General features: G+C 40.0%; 1 protein-coding gene across 1 annotated transcript in view; it reads right to left on the bottom strand.

The window, feature by feature from the left end:
- slco4a1 (solute carrier organic anion transporter family, member 4A1) overlaps positions 1 to 12,463 on the bottom strand; it is a 30,670-nt gene extending 18,207 nt beyond the window's left edge. Inside the window, exon 1 of the mRNA XM_023415588.2 lies at positions 12,338 to 12,463. The gene's annotated coding sequence lies outside the window, so the exon portion shown is untranslated. The remainder of the gene's footprint in view (positions 1 to 12,337) is intronic.
- Positions 12,464 to 13,028: the final 565 nt, after the last annotated feature.

The raw sequence follows: 13,028 nt of genomic DNA, 5'->3' as shown, positions 1-13,028 counted from the left end.
GGGGGGGGTTTGATCTGGTACCTCTGCGTACCAATCTCAGAGCTGATGAGAGGAAAAATGGCGCAAAACCAGGGACCCTGCTGACCTCATGGCCTATCAGTCACTCCTAGCCTCCGTCTTATCCAACATCAGTGCTGCCAAAACTGCATTTTACAACGATAAGATCAGCAGTACCACTGACACATTTTCCACCTTTAAAACCTTACTCAATCCTCCACCACCCCTCCCAGGCACAAATCTCTCAGCCGATATCTTTGCCTCCTTCTTCGCTGAAAAGGTGGTGGCCATCAGCCGCCAATTCTCTGAACCTCCCAGATACGACTAGTCTCTGCTGATTAAGGGCATGAATGACACAACTTTTCTGTCATTCGCCCCTCTCTCTGAGAACGATATGTCAAAACATCTGACCAGTACCTACTACATGTACGCTGGATCCCATTCACACAAACCTCCTCCAAGCCATATCTCCCTCCATTGTACCAGCAGTCGCACATGTGATAAATGCTTCACTGGGTTTGGGAACATTTCCAACTGCTTTCAAACTGGCTCAGGTAACTCATCTGCTCAAAAAACCCTTGACCCTCCTCAAGAGGAGAACTATTGACCAGTCTCACTGCTTCCATTCCTATCTAAGTGTATCGAAAGAGCGTCTTTTATGCAGGTCTCAGAATTCTTATCATGTAACAATCCCCTTGATCGAAATCAGTCAGGCTTTAAGAGTGGCCACTCCATTGAAACGGATCTGACAGAGGCCCTAAGGGCAGCCAGAGCTGCAGGTCAGTCCAGAGTTCTTATCTTGCTGGACCTCTCAGCAGCCTTTGATACAGTGAACCACCGCATCCTGCTATCCGCACTCTCCAACATGGGCAACTTGGGCAAAGCCCTTTCTTGGTTTGAATCTCACTGGGCGCTCCTTCATTGTGTTGGCAAGGGAAAATGTTCTTAGCACACCCCCCCCCCCTGGACTGCCCCAAGGATCGGTTCTGGGACACCTCCTCTTTGCAATATACACGACCTCCTTGGGTCCAATTATCCGCTCATGTGGCTTCTCATATCAATGCTATGCTGATGATGCCCAGCTATACCTGTCATTCCCACCACGTGACCCCATTGTCTCTAAGCAGATCTCGTCCTGTCTCTTTGACTTTTCCACACGGATGAAGGATCACTACCTTCAACTAAACCTCTCCAAGACTGAAGTTCTAGTCATCCCGGCCAATCACTCTCTTCATCACAATATCGATATCAAAATTGTCTCTTCATCCCTTACCCCAACTAAGGTTACAAGAAAGCTGGATGTAATGTTTGATGACCAGCTCTCCTTCTCTGACCACATTGCATCTGTCTCTTGGTTGTGTCACTTTTCTCTATACAACATCAGATAAATCAGGCCTTACTTTACGTAGTACACCACCCAGCTCTTGGTCCAGTCAACTCTCGCCTCGACTACTGCAATGCTCTTCTGGTGGGCCTTCTTTTGTGCACGGCGAAACACTTGCTCACTGTGCTTCTCATTCAAATAATTTTTCAATTTTTACCACTGAATTAAAAAGTAGTATGTCAAATGGCTGGTGGCAAGCTCATTATTCTGCATGAACATCACTGAGCACAGAGTACCAGAAGGTTCTGACAAGCAAAGCTGTTTGCTGAACAACATGCCACTGTGAGCTTTTGTCTGTTCAGCTGATTGCTCATGTTATGGAGGAATAATAATAAGGTTTGGGAGGGAAGCCAGAGCATAAAATCCAATTAAAATGTTTTGATAGGTTGATGGATGACCAAATGAAGTTTTCCTGTCCTTGGTGCTCTGATCCAGGAGGTGACTTCTCTTACGAATTCTATAGAGTTAAAGGAATTTGTGAGGTGAGACATTGTGAGTGGGTTTTATAAGCCATCCTGAGAGGCAGGGTAGGGGGAGACTGTCCTCCAGTAAAGAACGAGCCCATAGGTCGTCTGTGCAGCAGGTTATTATGACCCATAGTTACATTTTGTTGTTAGGCAATATCTAGCGCCTGTAGTAATTACGACAGGAGCAAACGGAGAAGAGCGGTGACATAGTATATAGAGTGACAAAGACCACATCAGGAATAACACACAGGAGAACAGTCCTCAACTCCCATGTGAAAGTAGCCCTTTATGTTGTTTCAATTATCCATGACCAAACCTAACCAAGCCATGACCATTATTATAGTAACCATGGCGATGAAGGTAGGTAGGGTGGGTGTTTATTATTGTAATCATGACAACAAAGGTCCAGTATGCCTGTCGCTGTAGTGGCGCTATTTCAGGAAACACACCACTATGAGTCGTGTCAGAGGGTTGAAGCAATCAACCTGTATTTGTTATTCAGGTTGGAGGACTTGTTGGTAGCGGACACTCAGTGAATCATGATCAGGTGACAATGAGACGACCAGAGGTGGGAGTGTCTTAAAAGTTGAACCAGGGCACTTTGTTAACAATGCACTGCGGTGAGGTAATACCCTCATGTCCTACTGTTTGTTTGTCTATCCATAATTGCTTATGAATCAAACAAATCCAGATCCGGAAAAAGTTCTCAGGGTTGTTTTTTCTTATTTCATTTCTATCTAATTCTATATCTTGCCTTTTAATGTCTGTTTTCAAAGTGAGATCAGAGTGGGGAGCTGTGATATTAATAAGCAATGGGCTTTATCCTACCTACTGGGTCTTTTATGTTCACAGCAGAAACTTATTTACCTTGGACTGAGGAGTATTTCCTCCTCTCTGGTACACAAAGGCTTTTGAAGTATCAAGAGGAAGTCTCTCATGTGGTTATTGTACATCTAAGAAAAAGGTTTCACTGTCAATCTTACTCAAAGATACCAGTGTTTGTATGAGATGTCAGTCCACTGGAGTGACATCTTTTTACTAGAAAGAAAATAGTATTTGCTGCGGCAGAATATCAATCTGGTGAAACTGTACAGGACAAATACTGAGACAGGAGTGGACTTGTGATTCATTGAGTCAGCTGTGAGAACTAACCCTGTTTGTACTGATGTGAGTCCAGGAACTAGCTCTTTGAACCTCAAATGTGAAAAACATACATCCCTAAATTAAGCTACAGTGCCATTGTGTATTTGGCCTCATTGACCCTGAGCATGTTTTGAGACTAATGTAAAAAAAAAAAACTGTCCATTGTTTGTAGAGAGAAGATAATCGCAGCCTTGACACCAGTTGGAGAACTCTTAGTCTCCCTCTGTACTCAGCTTTATTCACCTCATTCTGCACTTCTACATGTGGATCTGTGGCTCATTTTGAAAGAAAATTAGTACCGAGATGTTTCACTACTGGGAGAGGATTAGTTATCAGTTTGGGGGCCACCTTAGAGATGCCCTCAGGTACAATGGTATTATGACATCGTTAGAACTATAGAACATGAATACATGTCAGTTGATCAGTTACATTTAGTTAGTGCATAGGGCCTGATGCTAAAACAGATCATCATGGCAACAGTTTCCCAAAGAAACGTCATCTTTAACGATTTTGTCTACAAAATAAAAGCGCAAGAAACTTTTTTTCTCTTTAGTTTAGTTTTTGTTTAGTTTAGGTTCTTTAGTCCAGCGCTATTGTGATCTTTTATTCTGAAAAGTTCCAACAGGAAGTTCCAAAGGTTATGTTGCTTGCTTGAAAAAACCTCTGAAATAGCTGACACACAATGTGTGGTACGAAAAAAATAACAACAGTTCAGTAAATCAGTCAAATGTAGCTCTTGATTATGTTCTGGTCCGCCATCTAATGGACTAGAAAAAAACTGGCCCCAGGCCATACTTACTTGCCGACCCCTGTCCTATGAGCTACTTATATAAAGGTTCTTACATCATCGTAATTGAATTTTGTCCATAATATTCACCAACTTCTGCTTCAAAGATATTTTTCCAACTTTATAACCTTCACATCCGCAAAATAATATGCATTACTTGGTGGGATTAGTTGTGCAGTGTTGTTAGAGAGGGCACTATTCTGTGGATGCATTTTACACTCTGATTTCAGACACTTCAATGACAGAGTGTAAACAATGCACTGTGTAGTAAATATGGAGGAGAGTGGTTTCAGACACAGCCCTCATCACAATTTATCACTCGCTTACTAGTCCGTGCCACAGTGAGGTGAAATGGATAGTTATGAAAATGTTGCAGAGCAACAAACTGTGTTTGATATGGCGAAAACAACTTGTTCTTACTGTGTACAATGATGCATTGGAAGGAGTAGCCTGCTTTGAATTTTACAGACTTATAGTAACTGCTGACAGGTGAAAGTAGAACAGAAGGTGAAACCATCTTAACCAGACTAACAGACTGATCCTCACAAGGAGGGCATCAGACTGCTGCTGCATGTAGCTCGTCTCAGTCAGTGGAGCACTTGACCTCGCTCAACCCAGAAAAAAAAGACACTAAAACTCAGGCTACACGTCCATCTGCCTTGTGCTCCTTGTGTCTACTAATCTTTCTCGCTACTACCTTGCAGCTATATAATGAAATTATTTCCTTATGTGGTACCAGCATGTGACATTGTTTGCTGTAAGTTTTTTATTACAGTATGTTTACTGTAATAAGTAGAGGAGTAGTGTGGCAATGTTTGTGGCTTTCTTTACACAAAGGTATTCCCAGGGTTTGTGCTATCAAACATAAAGTTAAAATCATAGCAATGACTGATATATTGTAAAAGTTAGAGTTGTATTGGATTTGCTGACACTGCATCTTTCCAGACTTCACTGTTTTATCCTCTTTCGTGTCTGGATGTTTTGCTACAGTTAAAAACATCAGACTAGACATCCTCTCTGCAAAGCTGTATTCTTAATCAAATAATCTGTCATTTTGTGGCTTATTTTCTTTTGAATTTTTAGGCCTTGAATCAATTGGATGAAATTTTATTTGAAAGCAGTTTGCTGAAGTTGAATTTAAATGCTCAGATGAAGCCTTTTTAGTCAGAAGGTTCACCATAATGCTTGGTCTTAACTAAAACTACACTAAAATCTTCACATTGTTTATGACTAATCATCTAATGACTAAAGGTAAAGTTAAAGTATTTAAAACTACTAAACTCGACTAAAAACATACTAAGAATAAAAAGGTAACATGGACTTTTGATTTTAGGACTACGACTAAGACTAAATCTAAAAATACTTTTCAAAAACAACACTATGTTGGTGCTAGAATTAGGATACATGCATGGGAACTACTGCAATACATAGCTAGTATACTGGCACCCAGGCAAGTTCCTAACTGTTGATTTGGCCAGTTCCAGTCCACCCAGTACAGTAGTCACCCATCTTACCTCCGGGGCCTCACTGTCACTGTGGGGAATTAATGGGAGGAGACAAAGTAGGCACTGACCCAATATTGTATGCTTGGCTGCAGCTTAGAGAGCAAACATCAACTAGCCCCACAGGCAACAGACAGCACTGCTCATTTACCCCTCACCTCTCTGGCAGTGAATTATCTCTATTGTCAGCTCTGCTGTTCATCCGCTTTTCTCTGTCCACTTTTACGATTCCACAACAACAGAATGACAGTGAGGACAGGAACAGAAAGGGACAGGAGTACAGATACTCTGGCTGAACTCTATTCTAACACCATTTGAACTACACCTTCAAGTTAATTTGCATTATGTGCTAATAATTTTGAACTGTTTTCCAGACAGGGTAAGTTGTATGCCTCCGCCAGCCAGGTTAAGTTGCAGTCTCAATCTCCCCTTCCTGAGTTACAGGTTGAATAACGTCCAGGAATGATTTCGCAGAACATTAAGTTGTCACAGAGAATTCGACCTTTGACCATTTGGGTATAAAATGTAATCACTTCATAATTTTATTGTATTGGGCATTTTTGTTAAATTGTGTCATAATTAGCATATGAATTCATGAGTTATGGCCAACAACATGTTTTGTGAGGTCACAGTAACCTTTACCTTTGACATTTGCCCACCAAAATCTAATCATTTCAATCTTGAGTCCTAATGAATGTTTGTGCCTAATTTGAAGACATTTCCTTAAGGCGTTAGTGAGACATTGCATTCACGAGAATGGTACACATGGATGAACAACCCGAAAACATAATGCCAAGGTGCTGGCTGTCACTGGCAGGGAGGCATAAAAAACATTAGAATACACTATACAGTATATCTGGGGCTACAACTAACAACTTTTTTTTCCCAATTAAGGGTTAGGGGTTAGGGTTAGTGTAGTTTTAATTAATGTACAAAATGTGAGAAAATAGTGTTTCTATGGACCCTATAGGCTGGATTACCAACCACAACTGGCCCAGAGCCCCAGACCTTTAAGGTTCTCAAAAGCACCAGCATAAATGCTCTGAGTGGACCTTTGTGAACTTGGGCAAATGATGAACCTGCACATCAACAGGGACATGTAATAGGTTTGAGCAATATGAGTTAACAGTATACTGAATGGGAGAATGTACATTTGTCAACCATCATAGATTCTGTCATATCACTTACTGTATACTGTTTACGTTGTCGCTAGATTTGAAGCTACGTGCTTTTTGGAAAAAAAAAAAAAGTCATTAAACAACTTTAAAAAGTCGGTAAATCTAGCAAAAAAGGCGCTTAGTTGGCAACACTTTTTGTTTGCTCCGATTCATTTTGAAGGAACGGCTGCCGATGGGGAAACTCCAACAGTTTGACCACTAAAGTTACACCATGGTCAGTCAGTCAATCAGTCACAGACATTTGCGTTTATAGGGCCCTGTTGTTGCGGTCCAGCCAACAATTAACAGAGAGTAGGAGGAAAGGGGGCATTAGTACAGGCCCAGTGGCCCCTGGGCACTTAAGCAATCCGACCATGTATAGACCTATTTTGTATTGTATTGTACTTTGTAATTATGCATTAGACAAACAAAGTGGTTGCAGCTATTTGAATGTGGTTGGATAAGCAGGCTAATTTTCTACATGAACTGTAAACTGAAGATCATATAATGCATTGAAGTCATAATTACAACTATGCAACTAAGCCGAGTTTGTGCACAGAGTAACAATGATTTATTTCAATAAAGGCCGAATGCTGGTGTGTGTCACATGCTCTGTGTTGGATGAAGTAAAATAGCACACATTCACACGTGTCCAAAACAAAATGTCATATGCATCTGACATAGACACACACACACAGTCATACATACATCAACCTCTTGCCCTACATCTCACAGACATGCCAGCACATGTGACCTTGCTGCCTCCTGTTGGTGGTGAAATCAACTGGAAAAAATGACCTAGAGAGCCAGCCAATGGGGGGGTTTAGATTTCAGACATGTTAGTTTATGCTAACAGGAAACTTGTTCAGAAGGAAGCATACATGTGAGATGAAAACTAGAAAGCTGCTGACAGTGCTCGGTGTATATGTGTACCGCCTGAAGCTGCACTTAGCCGCTGCAATGGGTCTGCCTTTCAAAGAATGATGGCGGGTAAAAGGGTGCAGGATCGAAACTACTGTATGAATATGTGTATTGTTAATCACAAGAAGGGAAACAAAGAATATTATTGTGTCACCATGAGCAACAAACTGAAGGAAAACCATGAGAGGCCATTAAAAGTGATGTGATGTCAACATATGATCAAAAAAATAAAAAATGAACGAATGTGGACTGGAATACATATAAAAGTGCAATCAGATAAATCCTGATCTCAATGCTACATAGTTTATCTAGTTTTGTCGGCTAAATCTCAAAAGAGGATGTCGGACTATGTCATAAACTCGACTTTCCTCTTCCTCACAAGATAAAAATAAGTCAGTCTAGACCCTAAAATGTTTTTTATATTTGTTCTGTGAGTGACAAGTGGTGTGACTCTCCATTTGTCATCTCCAAAGGTCTAGATGAGGACAGTATTAAAGGTCCCATCTTGTATAAAGGCCTGTTGTTACTAGAGCTCTAGAGAGAAGCCTGAGAAATGAGATGTAAAACTATATTATGATGGTTTTTTGTTCTTAAAACCACAAATATATCTTCTTATGGATATCAACACTTGAAATAAAACCACAAAAAATGTAAAATATGGGACCTTTAACATACAAAAAATAAAAACTACACCTCCCATGAAAATTTACCAGCGCAGCAGTACGGGAACAACTACATTTGGTTTCATCCATATCCATAAAATTCTCCAACATTCTTGTCTAAAGTCTTTTGTCCCTGCTGATAATTAACCTCTACATAGTTCACACCTCTGTGCCCTGCTGTTATTACAAACATGATGAACTAGCTCCACCCTCTTACCCCTTGACTTGCCTGTGATTGTTTAGGGCTCATGGGAAATGGTGTTTGTTAAAGGCCACTAAAAAAATAGAAATTAAATAAACAACATTCGATTTTTTAAAGGTCCCATGTTTTGTACTTTTTCTGGTTTGTGTTGATCTATCAGAAAATATATTTATGGTTTTACCAACCAAAAACCATCCCAGTGTAGTTTTACATCTCCTCTCTCAGGGTTTTCTCTGGAGCTCAGGTAACAACAGGTTGGCGAGCCAATCAGAAGAGAGGAGGCTCTGAGCCTGTCTTGAGGCATGGTTGTGAGCGGGGACTGCTTTGTTGTGACATCACAAAGTGAGTTAATATAGAACTTATACCTTTGCAGTGTCAATCAACAGCCACAGAGGTGGAGTCTGTTTCTCCCTTCACTCTTTCAGTAGCTGTAATAAACTTTTATTTTGCATTTTGGTTCTCATTCAAAATTAGAGAGGTGTTGAAAAAATTGTGATACCTTATGAATAACATAAACATCTTAAAGGGAAACTGTATTATCCTGTAGTATCCTGGGAAACTGTATTATCCTGAATATAACTTTCTATTATTGTGTTTGCTTGTAAGACATGTGGTGTCCGAGAGGAGCACAGTGACCTTCTCTGTTCCTCCCGGCCAGTACACCAAAACATTAAACCATGATAAAATTGTGTGAATCTTGAATCTGTTGAACATTTGCACTGTGAACTCTGGTGTGTAACTTGTTCCCTTGCTGCAAGAATAAATATGCTACTCTTATAATTTTCAGACGGTGTTCCTGAGTTTTATTTGATAATTTTCCTAACAAGAGGTCATTAAGGTCATGTCATATTTTTGAAATATCAGGGGGTCCAGACAAAATACTACTAATAGGACTGCAGAGGGTCTTGCTTATTTATAAAATAGTGGATGAAGCTAATGGAAGACTTTTGAATCCAGCTGGTTGAACTGCAAAAGACATGAGCTACTTACTTGGCAGACAAAACGAAAATCATATGTCTCAAAAGTTAAATAACTCAGCCGTCACTTGCACAACACTGCATGAGCATTGGTGCGTCCTTCTTCCTGCTTTGGCCTTATCTGTTTCTGTGAACTGAGTCAGATAACCTCTTCAAATTAAACTGCATAGTTCTACACTATGCTATCACTGTGTTGCCTAAGAGAAATATATGTTCTACATTAGGTACACCTTGTGATTTCACATTGTACATCGCAGAAGACTGAGATTGAGATCAGTGTAATACAGACGTGTTGACAGATTAAGTCACCGCCCAAGGTATCAGTAAATATCTTGTGGTGACGGCAAAGGGAAAAGAAGGTTCAGCTTTTGATGAGAGGACTGATAGGTCTCCTATGGTTTGACAAGAAATGCTGAGTCACTGCTCCGACAGCCCACACACACACACACAGATGCACTCTGACTTTACTCGTGATAAGACCTGGACTAGAATACAATGTGCTCAAATTTGCACAGCAGTGAGCAGATACAGAGAGTGACTTCCATGACAAAAGTCTGCATACTTGCATAGAAATATCACAAAAGAGCACTCATAGTTTTCACCTCAGCCTGAATATGAAGCAATGCTTATGTTTATGAGTAACAGGAGGAAAAACACAGTTCAGTCAAACTGAAATTTAAGTGTCACACTGTAGTGTGGGATGATTTACTGAGTCTGTGATCTAATAGCTCTTTTTTCCATATGCTCACACCTGTACACAGCAACCAGATGATAAACACCATTGACTGCTTATTGGTAGCCTTTATTACTACACATCTGCAAGCTAGAGTTTTACCAATGTAGTATCAGGAAAGGGACAGTGTCTGTCTCCTAACCAGAACCACGTTTGTTCTGTGACTTGCCTTATGAGACTCTTCTGAAATGTCAAGAAAGAGTATCCTCACCATTGAGATACATAACCGAATAATTTGATATTTAAAAAATATGATTATTTTTTTGGATGAGAAGATTGATAACACTCATATTTGTTTATTAAAGTCTTAGCATTAAGAACCGGAGTAGGGGGAAACAGCCAGCTTGAATCATTTGTCCAGAGGTAACAAAGTCCACCTAGCTGCACCTCTACAAGCTCATTTATTAATATGTTGTATCTTGTTTGTTTCATCTGTTCTTCCCATCTGTATGCTAAGCTGGCCAGTAACTAGTAGCTTTTATCCGGCTGACATGTAAAACAATGAAAGTCTCCCTGAGTGTTCACCTTGACTGCTGGTGAAGATGGGGATTCAGAGTCATTTGAAGTGATAGCTTAGCGTAGTTTAGCTTAGCACAGCTTCAACAGATGTAGCAGAGGAAACAGGAAATGACAGGAATAATATGAATGAGTGGTATCGAGGATGTAAATTTGCTCCAGAAATTATGGCACTAATCAACATTGTAAACTTCTAACCTAGTACTATATAATAGAAACATAATTAATTAATAATAAAAGAAATAATAATAATAGAAACAACATGAACTGCCACTTTTCGAGGGAACTGAATGAAGCTCTGCCGGGTCATATTCCTGTTTTGTTGACCCATCCATCCACCCAAACCTCCTGATGTGGACTTTGTCGCACTTTATACTAGTTCACCACACTTTTCCCTTTGCCCCTGTCATAATTACTACGACCACTGGATGCTGCCAAACAACAAAATGTAACTATGGGCCAAGTGTGATGTGGAAATTTGAAGCCTCCAGTGCACAAACACACACTTAGAATGAACTTTTCAATCAACTTAAAGTAACAGTAAAAATTTAAAAATTTAAAATATTTACATTATAATAATAACATTAATGGAAAATGACTTTTTTCATTGAAGGAGTAGGTGTAATTTTCAGAATATCCAACTGTGGTTTATCATCATCATCATCATTTTTTATTAATAATAATTAAAATATTTTTATGTCTTAAATAATATCAGCTGTACCACAGTATATCTGCAGGTCATTAAATCCAACAGATACACACTCCTGTTAAATTAAACAATAACTTCAAGCTCTATACATCTTTAGAATTTCAAACACATAAGAGTCTGAAGCTTCACAGTTTGGGAATCCCCCGATGAACTTTCTCTCATGCGTGACTCCTGTATCACATGGAGCCCACAGTCTGGCCAGGGTGGATGTCTGGCTGCAGCAGCGCAACATTCATAACGTGCTTTTGTATTTATGGAAAACAACCAGTGCAGGGTACGGTACAGTCGACACGTATTAATACCACTAATGTTTATCGTCAGTGGTGCAGGCTATGCAGCGGCTTACGCAGGCTTTCAGGAAGCTGATGCAAGACAGCTGGACTGCAGAGCGCATCTTCGAGTGCCAAAGCAGTAAAATGTGACTGCCTGATCATAACGAAACTAAAACGTCGGATGTGATGGCAAAATTACACATCGTTTTGACTCATGAGGACATGGTATTCTGTCCCTCCCTTCTGGGTCCCTCCCTGTATGGAAACCCTCCACTGGAGGACAGGGAGACAAGCTGTAGTCTGTCACTAATCGATAAAAGCGATTTGGGGGCAGTTCGGCTGTAAAATAAATCAAAGGCACGTGGTAGGGACACTGTGTGATTTAGAATGACAACTGTGATTTTCACCACAGGCAATTTTATTCTATCCGCGGAAATATAACTGCATTGAAGAAGTCATTACAATATCCTCTAATAATTACGACATAAGCTACTGTTGCTTTGTTTTCAATGACATGCTACTGCAGACTACGTGGGTGTCTACGGCTTTTCCATTAACTACAGTATTTTTGCTAAAGCGCAGTATTGTGAGGCAGAACATGCTCATGGATTAGCGCACGGTCCATGTGAAGGATTACTGCAACCAGATGCGGCTGATGAAGCCTCTTGTTCGTTTTAGCCATTTGATTGTTACACAGACATCAGTAAAGCATGAAGAGAAGCGGTGCCTCTGTGACCAGATAATCAGCACTGATCGGTAAAGATGTTGCAGATAATAGAGGAAACATCCATTTCAGCTGTGGTCATGTGGACACACGGATGTTCACGCTGCTGATGCTGAGCAGCAGCCGCATCAAGCGCATCCTTCAAAATCGCCACCAGTGTTACACATGAAATAAACTGGCTTACCTTGAAATGTAGCTACGTTAATTAGTCCGGTTCTTCTCACACAGTGTTCTGTCATTCGTGCTGTGTCGGAGGACAGGCTAGAGATGTGTTTGCCTACATCAATTGTAACGCTATGGGTTAGCGCCCCTCTTTTATGGAGAGAGCAGGTTGTAATCGTGGTGTAAGCAGCGCTGTATGGAGGGCGATAAGTGCCACTAAAGAGGAATATGCTTTTAGCTTCAGACCTTGAAAAATAAAATTAAGTAAAATAATATTGAATTTATGATAGGCTATAGAATAATAAAAATGTTTGTATTTTTATAATAGAATGAATAATGATTTTTTAATTATTATTATTTAAAAAAAACAAATAAAATAGATATTTTCTTTTTGTTTAAGCTATTTTTATTTTTTTAAAAAAGAGTATTTTGATATAAATTTTATATTTTAAATATTTTATTATAGGTTTATAGGATCCTGAGTGGCTTAGCAACTACATACATACAGACTGACAGTCCCTCCCTCTATACTATACTTGTTAGTGATGTTTTAATACCATGATGCCAAAGATCTCAAGTCAGATGGCATTTCGGTCCTGTACCTGAGAGAACATCAGTTCAGGAGGTGTGGCTGGATAGAGAATGCTTTCAGTGGTATTCTCAGCTTGATGTGGACCGATTTAATGATCTGCTCAAGAGAACAAGACCCCAAA

Source organism: Seriola lalandi, unplaced genomic scaffold (genome assembly GCF_002814215.2).
Source record: "Seriola lalandi dorsalis isolate HSWRI2012SDOR001 ecotype SW California unplaced genomic scaffold, Sedor1 jcf7180002054554, whole genome shotgun sequence".
Taxonomy (NCBI): domain Eukaryota; kingdom Metazoa; phylum Chordata; class Actinopteri; order Carangiformes; family Carangidae; genus Seriola; species Seriola lalandi.
Note: the sequence above shows the minus strand (reverse complement) of the source record. Positions and strands in the feature narration are given on the sequence as shown.